Source organism: Nuphar pumila, chromosome 2 (genome assembly GCF_984573655.1).
Source record: "Nuphar pumila chromosome 2, dmNupPumi1.hap1.1, whole genome shotgun sequence".
NCBI classification, from domain to species: Eukaryota; Viridiplantae; Streptophyta; class Magnoliopsida; order Nymphaeales; family Nymphaeaceae; genus Nuphar; species Nuphar pumila.
In genome coordinates, this window is record NC_143250.1 from 103561823 (window position 1) to 103572385 (window position 10563).

The 10563-nt window shown below is 39.4% G+C and overlaps 1 long non-coding RNA gene across 1 annotated transcript; it reads right to left on the reverse strand.

Moving 5' to 3' along the window:
- Nucleotides 1–352: 352 nt before the first annotated feature.
- LOC149846494 (uncharacterized) lies at nt 353–5877 on the reverse strand. Its single transcript, XR_016430534.1, has 4 exons — nt 5825–5877; nt 5699–5743; nt 5561–5605; nt 353–860 (listed from the first exon to the last, which is right to left on the reverse strand). It is a non-coding gene; the product is annotated as an uncharacterized LOC149846494 (long non-coding RNA).
- Nucleotides 5878–10563: the final 4686 nt, after the last annotated feature.

The window sequence follows — 10563 nt, forward strand, 5'->3', positions numbered from 1 at the left end:
AAAAACTCAACTCATCTTTCTCTTTATCTGAACTTTATCCCGGAAGCCCTCTTTAGGTTCATCCAATGTCAAACTAAAGGGAAATCGAGATTACCTGAGCCGAAAGACTTGGTTGCTGGCTTTCATGATTCAGTGGGAACAGTTGACTGCTATGAACCAAATTCCCAAGCCTTCAGTGGGTTCAAAACATTGTCGTTCTTTCTCCCAAACAAAGAAAACAAAGGAATTAGGTAAATCTTAATGGATAAAGTTCACAGATTAACACTTACCAGACTCAAATTAGAATCTAGCAGATGCAGGCATGCACCTTATTTTCAGGATTATGAGAATGGAGCAGCTTTGCGATACAGGAGGCAAAACAGAAAGAGCTGTTTTATTTCTAGCATAACCAAGTAGAGATACAGCAAATATTAGTACAATTTGACCAACGACATGATACCGTAGGGCATTTTGGACAAGAACATGTACAGCAACTGCAGTTGGGGATGCAGCAAGAGCAGTCTGGTAGGCTGCAACTGCAGTCAGGAATACAGCAAGAGCAGTCTGGTAAACAGCAACTGCAATGGGGGCAAGAAAGAGTTGGCATCTTACAGCAAGAGCAGTCTGGTAAACAACAACTACAATCCGGGATACAGCAAGAGCAATCGGGCAAAGTGCAAGTGCACTCAGGCGAAGAGCAACAGCAATCACGGCAGGAAAGAGTTGGCTGCACACAACACGGCTTGCAGGTGCAGCAGCAAAATGCCGCACAACACCACCTCCAGCACTTGGTTAGATGGCAAGAACAGCAAGGTTTTGGTACTCGGATTGAACAGTTGCTGCTGCAGCGGAAGCATGATAAATTGCAACAGAAAATCACACTGTAAAACCACAAAATATAAATTAAGAGATGAACAGGCAAGATTCCATTTTCATGACGAGACAACAATTTGAATGAAGCAGAAAAATCATGACACAGAAAGAAGCAATAGAATTAAAACAAGACAAGGAAATAACCTCATGTACTTTCAGTTGGTCAACCTTATTGTCCCCGTACAGCCATAAAAAAGTTCATATGCATATAAATAATAACAAAAACAACGTATCTAATATTGAATCACGAAAAAACATGTTTAGAAAGTTCTGCAACAATACACGAGCAAACAAAGTTCCTTGTTTTTGAAGGTTGTAGTCTATTATGGAAAAAAATTGAAACTAGAATCTAGGCGGAACCTTCCCCGCACATGTAGGAGAAGCATCAATATAAAACTGTGCACAATTAGCATTGACTGGGATTCCCTGATATAAAGTTTGAAAATATCCAGAGATCAGCAGCAGAAGAAAATAGCCAATCTCAACAATAACAATTCCAATCATTGCGTCAGTTGTATGTATCTTAGTATCGAACAGGAATTTGAATTATACAACAGCTACTGGCAATCATCAATCACTTCAGTTACTCGAATCTAAATGGAAGCTCAGCATTTTTTATAGCACTAGTCTATTGGGAAACATAAATCTAGTAAGGCATTCATCTACATCAGCGCCTTGTACAATTACAGTTCTCGCATTCTATTTGGCAGATAGGATGCTTCCAACCAACTGGCAATCATCAATCACTTCAGTTACTCGAGTCTAAATGGAAGCTCAGCATTTTTTATAGCATGTCTATTGGGGAACATAAATCTAGTAAGGCACTCGTCTACATCAGAGACCGTTACAGTTCTCCAATTCTATTTGGCAGATAGGATGCTTCCAACCAACTAATCACAATCAAATTTGCATGGTTATTCTATTGGGGAACATAAATCTAGTAAGGCATTCATCTACATCAGCGCCTTGTACCGTTACAGTTCTCCCTTTCTATTTGGCAGATAGGATGCTTTCAACCAACTAATCACAATCAAATTTGCATGGTTAGTCTATTGGGGAACATAAATCTAGTAAGGCATTCATCTACATCAGCGCCTTGTACCGTTACAGTTCTCCCATTCTATTTGGCAGATAGGACACTTCCAACCAATAATCACAATCAAATTTGCAACCGTTAAAGTTCTCCCATTCTATTTTGCAGATAGGATGCTTCCAACCAACTAATCACAGTAAAATTTGCATGGTTAGCGTGACTACTTTATTCACTCTAAAGAAAAACATTCATGGGTGCCTCTTGGTGTCGAAATCAAAAGAAAATGGCCACAAAAATCCAATGCTTGCAACCTTTGAAGCCTTTCTATATTTGAGGGCATCAATCCATTTAAGCCATCATCACACAAGGCCAAATCATCAAGTTAGTAAACTCTTATGAAATTCTACACTTGGTCATGTCATTCTCCATTTTAAGTTTCCAAAAGTTGTCTGACAGCTGTCACATGAATACGGCTGCAGATACAGGGATACAAGTGTTTTTATGAGGTTTCCAATATGACTAATGTATAAAGGATATGGAACGGGAGTCAACAAGGAGTATATGTGTGACATAGTCTGATCTACTGACAGTTCACATTCTGCTGGAAGTCCACACTGCGACAGAGAAGCAAGGAAACCTGCGTTAAATGTGATATTATCTGGTTTTTTCAAAGACGAAGATGTTGAAGCAGTGGAAAACTACCTAATTGCATGGGTGTTGGACCTACAACATTACCATCAGTTAGCTCAATAATTGGAAACATGGAAGCCTTGAAAAGTATTTACTATTTCAAAAGTTTCTGCTTTCGAGGATGTTTCAGTCATTTCAATAAGTTGACTTGACTACTGGTAATGTCAATATAAAGGGTTTAAAATTAGACTAACTCATGTAAAATGACTTAGGAATTAGGAAAAGAGGAAGACCATTAAAGGCTTGGAGGGAGGCAGTGAGAAGTATTATGAAAATTTGTAAGATGATCAAGGATTTATATCTGGACAAGGAACTGAGAAACAAGACTCTTAAAATGGATGAACATGGCTTCACGCTGATGATGATAATGACATATAATACCCATCTTTTGGAAATTCCATTGTGCCTTGTCCCTGCAACCTTACCAACATTATACAGTTTTTACAATTACATACTACTGCAACAACAAGCAACACCCACCATGTCCCCAAACTGCACCGCCAGAGCAAGCTTCCTTCATAAAGGCACTCTATAGCTTGTCAGCCTGGAAGTGACACCTATCACCTCCACTAACCAATCCTAGGGTGAAATGTAGTGTACAGTACATCTTATTAATTCTTAATTTCCTATATCTGCATACGCCTCCAGCAATTTTTTTCCATTTTCATTATATTGTTCACTTTGAAAATGATTTTGCATAACCATGAGGGTGAACTCATGGGCCACACACCCTATCATAAAGCAAAAAAGTTAACTAATATATCAGTAAAATATACACTTTCAAAATAAGGATCTCAAAAATCATTTTCAAAAATAAAACCCCAAAAGGATTTCAACAAACCAAGCAAGTTAGGTCGCTTTTATTAAATTAAGCAACAAAAAAAAAGAAAACATAATGTCAAAGAATCAATGCCATCATGAATGCAGATAACTGAGGTGAATTATCATGTTATGGTTATGAGTAATCCAAAACTTTGGTTCCTCATGATGCTTTTCACTAGCTGGGTCTTGGTTTTGGACTCTAATTCTTAGTGTATTATGATCAACTTATATCCAAACTTCTGCATATGATATATCCACCTTCTTCACCCAAGTAGCAATTAGATCACCTGTTTTCCATCCTTGTTGGTTTTCTTCAACTGGTTGTGAACTTGCACAGTGATATAGGCAATTACGAGAAGATCTTTGTACTTTATTTCAAGGTTGTAAGTATTGTGTTGTAACCCTTATTGGTCGGGCCCAAAATAAGATATGTTTTGTATTGTATCGTAAATTATGAAACATAAAATAAATTATTCTAAAAAATCAGAAAAAATTAGCAAAAAATCTAAAAAATTATAACACACGAAACAATGATGAAATGCACAAAATGCAACTATAAAATCACATGAAGCATTTATGTCTCTATGAGATGCATAAGAGATCATCAAATACCAACTATCTTACAAGAACAATGCAAAATATTAACTATCTTGCAATTAAGACATGCCACAAGACTCATACTTTCATATTACATAAACAAAAATATTATAGCAATGGTTGCACTTGATTTTCAATTGGTTTTCAATCATTACTTGATTGTCTCATTGTCATGCCGGATCATCTGATGCCATCCTTGTTGGAGGAGTGTGGAGCCTGATTTATACCTTGATATAAATCTCTAATTTTCGCAGATCCAACTTCGCAGTAAGTTGGCGGGAGGTTGCAAGGGGAAGCGCCCTCCTAGACAGATATCTTTTGGAAGGTAGCATTGTAATTTTACTCATAATAAATATTTTTTACCTTAACCCACTTTCTTGAGTAAAAAAATAATGAAAATGCACTTTTACTTTAACAAACAACAAAGCCCTCTCCCTTGCACACGGATCGGCCCCCAAATCACTCTCACAAGTCCTAGGGTGATTGGATACATCTCTTATGACTTCTACACAAATGAGGGAGTTCGCCCTCAAGATGTCTTTAAAACCCAAAACTGAAAAATTACAATTCAACCATTTTTTTTAGTGTGCCGACCCTGCAGGCATACGGTACGCACTCATATTGCAATATGAGTGTGTATTGTATCGATATTGCTCATAGTAATGATATGTATCGTACGATACGGTATGCTAAGTACAGCATTGCTTTCTTTAGCTCATTCCATCCTTCCACAAACATATTTATATGGAAGAAGTGCATGTAAGGATGCTATAGTCACTCAACCTACTCCAAATGGCAATGCTTTATTGTTCTCATAATCAGTGTTGAGAATAGCCATTTCCCCCATCAGGTACTTGCTTCACAATCACCACAAATCCTTGAGTGGCAATTGACAAAGAACGATCGAGAAAGACTATTGCTGAGACTCAACAAACAAAAAGGAACAAAACCACAAAAATGAAAAAGTGCAGATCCTTATAGTTGGTAGTATTCTGCCAGAGGGTCCACTCATGACCATGTACTTCATTTTCAGAGTTCAGATCCTAGCATCCCCACCTCAAGCCAAAAACTTGAAACAAGGCTCAAAATCTACATTTCAGTATTAATTCCTCTGAATGACAATGTTGATCCACAGTGACACGAATCATACGTGCATTTGGAATAAGAACACAAATCGGTCTAATGCACCAACTTACCCAGAAAAAGCAGGACAACCTATTGAACAATGATCCAACATGGCATACCCTAGCTTATACTATACATCCGGATAAGCACGCAAATCTGACTTACCAATTATCATGGCAAGCAATGCAGGAAATGTATCATTACAGTACGGACAACTCTCATGACAAAAGAGGGAAACAAAGGGAAAGAGACAAACATCTGTAAGGCTAAGTATCAGATTCCTGTGATACACAACCAAGCAACGAGTATCAACAACATGATAGGGAGCGACGAGTATCAACAACATGACAGGGAAGTGAAAACCCAAGCACTCAATCATCAAACGTATGAAATCCGGTAGTAAAATTCCAGAGCTATAGTAAATAAGGCGGTCGAGGGTACCGTAAAATCCTCCAAATCCGACGTGATCTCCGGATCTTCCCCTTTCTGCACAAAAATCCCAAAAACACCATCAAAACGCAAACTGGAACAAGCTCATTCACAATCACAAAGGTTGCCAAAGGGACAAAAGATCCATACATTGGTACCAATGGATCCGGGTTCTCCCGCACAAAATCATCAACCCTGCAAAAGACCGATCAGTTAGCTCAATCCAGAAAAGCCACCAGAAGCTAAGACAACACATGAAAATCGAAAAAAGCATACTCTTTGCAGAATCGAGAAGCAGGTGGAAGGCCATCAAGCGAAGACAGCTCCTCCTACACAAAGGGAAACCATTCTCACAACTTCAAACCAGATTAAAACAAACAAACAAACAAAAGAAAACAAAAAGCACCAAATCTGATAACAAAGTCGTAACAACAACAACAACAACCAAAAGCTTCAGCGACCAGTTGATCAATAATCAAAACCAATACTCCAAAAAATCATCACAAAAAAAAGGAAAAAACATTCCAACTGATCATCGCCACCTACGAACAGAGAGAAATAAAATAAAAAACATAAAATGCAGAAAATGAGAGAGAAGAAGAAGAAGAAGAAGAAGAAGAAGAAGAAGAAGAAGAAGAAGAAGAAGAAGAAGAAGAAGAAGAAGAAGAAGAAGAAGAAGAAGAAGGGATCAACCTCAAGGAAACCGATCTCGCGATTCAGGATGTGGACCTGCTTCTGCAGTCGGTACCTTCCGTACAAGTCGGGGTAGGAGGGGGGAGTCCTGGGGCAGGGCAGCGGCAATGAAGGGGGGGAGTCCTGGGGGACGGCGACGAGGCGACTTCCGAGACCACCATCTCCCCAACTGCCTCTCCCTCTCCCTCTCATCCACAAAAAAGGAGAAGCAAAACAACCAACCCTTAACCGAATCAGCCAGAGAAGCAGCAGAAAATGGGGGAAAGAAAGGATAACGAAAGAGGCAACACAAAGAAGACCGCAAAGGTGGTAATGACGAAGGAGATAGCAATCAGGGGGGGGGGGGGGGGGGGGGGAGAAGTGGAAGGTAAGGAAGTGGGGGCGTGGGATGATTACTGCAAAGGCTGACAGGTCTGTAGCAGTAGCAGAAGCAGTCATGACCGTTCCTGCTGGACAGCAAAACCGATGCCGATGCGCCTCATTTAAAATGAAAGAAACAGAAAAAAAAAAAAACCCGAAAACCAAAAACGCTGGTCTACCTTAATAAACAGTTTTCTCAGTTTATCCAGCCATCACATTGTTCCATAGTTAAAAGCACGAACGGAAGAACAGAACCGATTCTTTCCTTTTTAAAATCGCGACCGAGTTGTGTGTGTTTCTCTATCTTTTTTTTTAAATTATTTTTGTGGTTATAGAGTGAATAAAAAAACACAAACAAGCGCAAAAGAACACATGGACACGCACTCGAGCACGCAAGGTACAGAGTTGGGGGAAAGAGTGAAGAGAGGAGGACGCTGTGGGGCGCTCACGTGAGGTTTAAATGGGGCTGTCCCCTCTTTATCCAGACAGTTTTCAACCCTCACTTGGTCACTCCCCTCGGGAAGATAATAAAAAGAAAAAAAGCCAAAAAAAAAAACAAATGGGTTGAGCTTTCGTACCCAGATGAAAATGACCCGACCCTCACTTCTTGCAAGTTGCACCAACCTTTTATTTGTCACGGTCCTCTCCGGACACCTCTCTTTCTCTTTTATTTGTCACGGTCTCCGGACACCTATCTCTCTCATTTGTCACGGTCCTCTCAGGACACTTGTCTCTCTCCCTCTCTCTCTCATTTGTTACGGTCCTCTCAAAACACTTGTCTCTCTCTCATTTGTTACGGTCTTTTCAAGACACTTGTCTCTCTCCCTCTCTCCCTTATTTGTTACGGTCCTCTCAGTTCACTTTTCATAAGGGTATCAACCGGTCAGGTTGAGTTCAGATCCACGTAAAACCAAACTTGAATGAGATTTTTGAGTATGGTATCGAGTCTGAACTTGGGTCTAATCAGGTCTACTATCAGAGAAATCATACCGAACCCGATAAAAACTACATCAACTAGACTCAGACCATACCCATTAAAATAATATTTTTTATCATTTTTACACTGAAAATTTGCGAGTCTTAATCGTCGGACCTGGGTCTGGTATAAAATCTCACAAACTATACTCGGGTCCATGTATTAATCGGACCTTTGGGTATGAACCCGGGTCTTAATCCTGTCTTATTATTTGTCAACATACCCAGATCCTACAGGGTTAACACCCCTAGTTGTCAATGGGTCAATATACCTATCTAGCCAGGTTTATACATTCTGCCGATTATACCAAAGGGGGCTCCGCTTGTCTGGCAGGAGCAGTTAGTGCACGTCACCTTGTGTTGAGACGTTGCAAGTTCGAATCCCAATGATATATTGTCCTATAACTGCTAGGAGTCTGCCTTACCCCAGCTTTCTCTGTAGTCTATACATTGCAACTGTTTTAGTTTTGTTGTGGTATTATAAAAAACCAATACTATCCAAAGATTATAACTTCTTGTAAAACATCACAATCACATCATGTTACTAACGTGACAAAAACACATATTGTACTATATTTTTATATTTATGTAGTTCTCTATAGAGTCAGTATATTCCCCATTATATATATTTTTTAAGTAAATAGTTTTGTCAAATTATCGTGATAATTTCTCTCGCCGAGATTTGAATGATGCTGAGATTTGTGAGACCTAGCTCACACACATTTTACTATGGAATTTGTATAATGGTAATGATATCATTAAAAAATGGACAGGAAACCCACAACCGGTTTCAGACTTGTCTTAAAATGTGTTACCGTTATGGGGCCCACAGTGCAACGCATTTGGATTTAATGAAGATACAAATAAGGGTGGGCAACGGGCAGGCGGGGGCCGGGTTTGGGCCATGATTTTAGGCCCAGGCCCATTAGGTACTGGGCCCAAACCTGGTCCGTTATATACATGAACTGGCCTAATGGGCTTGAGTTATTTATTATTTTTTTAATAATATAAATTTTTAAAAATTAATTATTATATAGTAACTTGGATAACTATTACTATTTACCCAATTAATTGCATGGCAACTTGCTATTTGTTAATTATTACTATTTACCTAATTAGTTGAATGAAAACTAGATATTTGTTCATTATTATTAATTACCTTTCTTACATACTATAACATAATACCATAGTACATGTATGTGATATTATGTTAACACATTACATGGTGCTCTCTTAAGGATGGCAGTGAACCGGGGCTGATGCCGGGGGATAAGGTCTCCACCCCTGCCTCATCTCAAAATTCTGCATTTCATCCCTGCACGGGTTTTGATTTTAACCTCTATCTCCATTTCATGTCCTCCATCTCCGGTCCAAACAGGGCAAGGCGGGAGCAGGGCTCCATTTCTCTTGATCCACTGTCATTCTTAAAAAGGAGGTCGAACTATCGAAAAATATTTTAATTATTTTACTAACGGGGATCGGCGACGAGGCGGGGTGGGGCAGTGGAACACATAAGCCCATCTCTGCCTCCATCCCCGCATGGGTTTTGATTTTAACCTCCATCATCGCCTGCATCCCTATTTCATGTCCTCCATCTCCGGTTCTCCCCCCCCCCCCCCCCCCCCCCCCACTGCCATCCCTATGCTCTATCCTTTACAAAACATTTTGGGCGTCGAATCCACAGCATAAAACCCATGGTTGAATCCATTTCAAGTCGTGTATATCTTATTTTGGAAATATCATAGCATGATACAAAAAGGCTTTTAAATGTTTTGTGCTATTTTAAATTTTATGTTTTTTTTATTTAATTTAGTTTTTTATATTTTAAGAATTAATGTATTAATTTTATTAAAAAATAACCTATAAATGGGTTTGGGCTGGGCCAGACCCGACCCGCTTCACATTAGCCCATTGGGCCTGGCCATGGGCTTCTCTTCAAACCCAAGCCAGGCTCGATCCATTAGCAAGTCGGGCCCCGATGCCCACCCACAGATGCAAATGGATCAGTTGAAGATGAGAGATAATGGGTGACCATAATCCTAGTCAATACCGGCTATGGCCGCCAACATTTGTTGGGTTTGGATCTAGAATCGAATTCAGCAACCAATTTAATAGATCTGAATTAGATTGTTCATTTCACCTTTACCAGATCCATATTCACTTGCAAAATAGTTTAATCGGATTTTAGATATTTGAATGCTTAATAATTATCCTGGTTCCATATTTGTAATCTTTTCATCTTTTTTTCGTTTCGATTTGTTACTCTAAGAAACTGTGTTTGGGATTGAAGATCTGGTCAGTCTTCGTCTCAGAGTGATAAAACTCTGAGGCTAGGACCCTCACCCAGAGCCTATGTTGGGTGTCGGCTTGTGCAAGAAGGTGATGCTCGCCTTAATTGAACCTTGACCACCCATCTAATAGCCAAGGCCCAACCCACTGCATCAACTAGGTGTGTCAATTGGTCAGACCGTCACCAAAATGAGTGGGTCTAAACCAGGATCCGACGAGGAGGTGCTGGTATCGGATTCAGATTCCTGATTGGATCTTTCATAAACCAGACCCGTTCATACCTGATAAATTTTCTAGTTTTTTGCATTGAAAAATTGCATATATGAATAGTTACTCACGTTGGATCGGGTTTGGTATAAAATTTCATAAACCATACTTGCCCGTTTTATAATTGGATGTCATGGGTCGGACACGAATAGTTAATCGGAACGCTTCCTTTGTTACCAAACCCTGACCAACCGAATCTAATATGAATTGGGATCGGGTCATACTCAACCCATTGACACTCCTAGCCTCTGTGACAAATGTCATGAGATTTATAAAAATCTCGCCAATATTTTGCGAGAAATTGCCTGAAAGTTTAAAACGGCAATTTCTCGTGAAATTTTCAAACTGTGATAAATATCGCGATATTTATATTCTTAAAAGATATTTATCATAAAACCCCCAAGATTTTTATTTTTAAATGTGTTTTATTT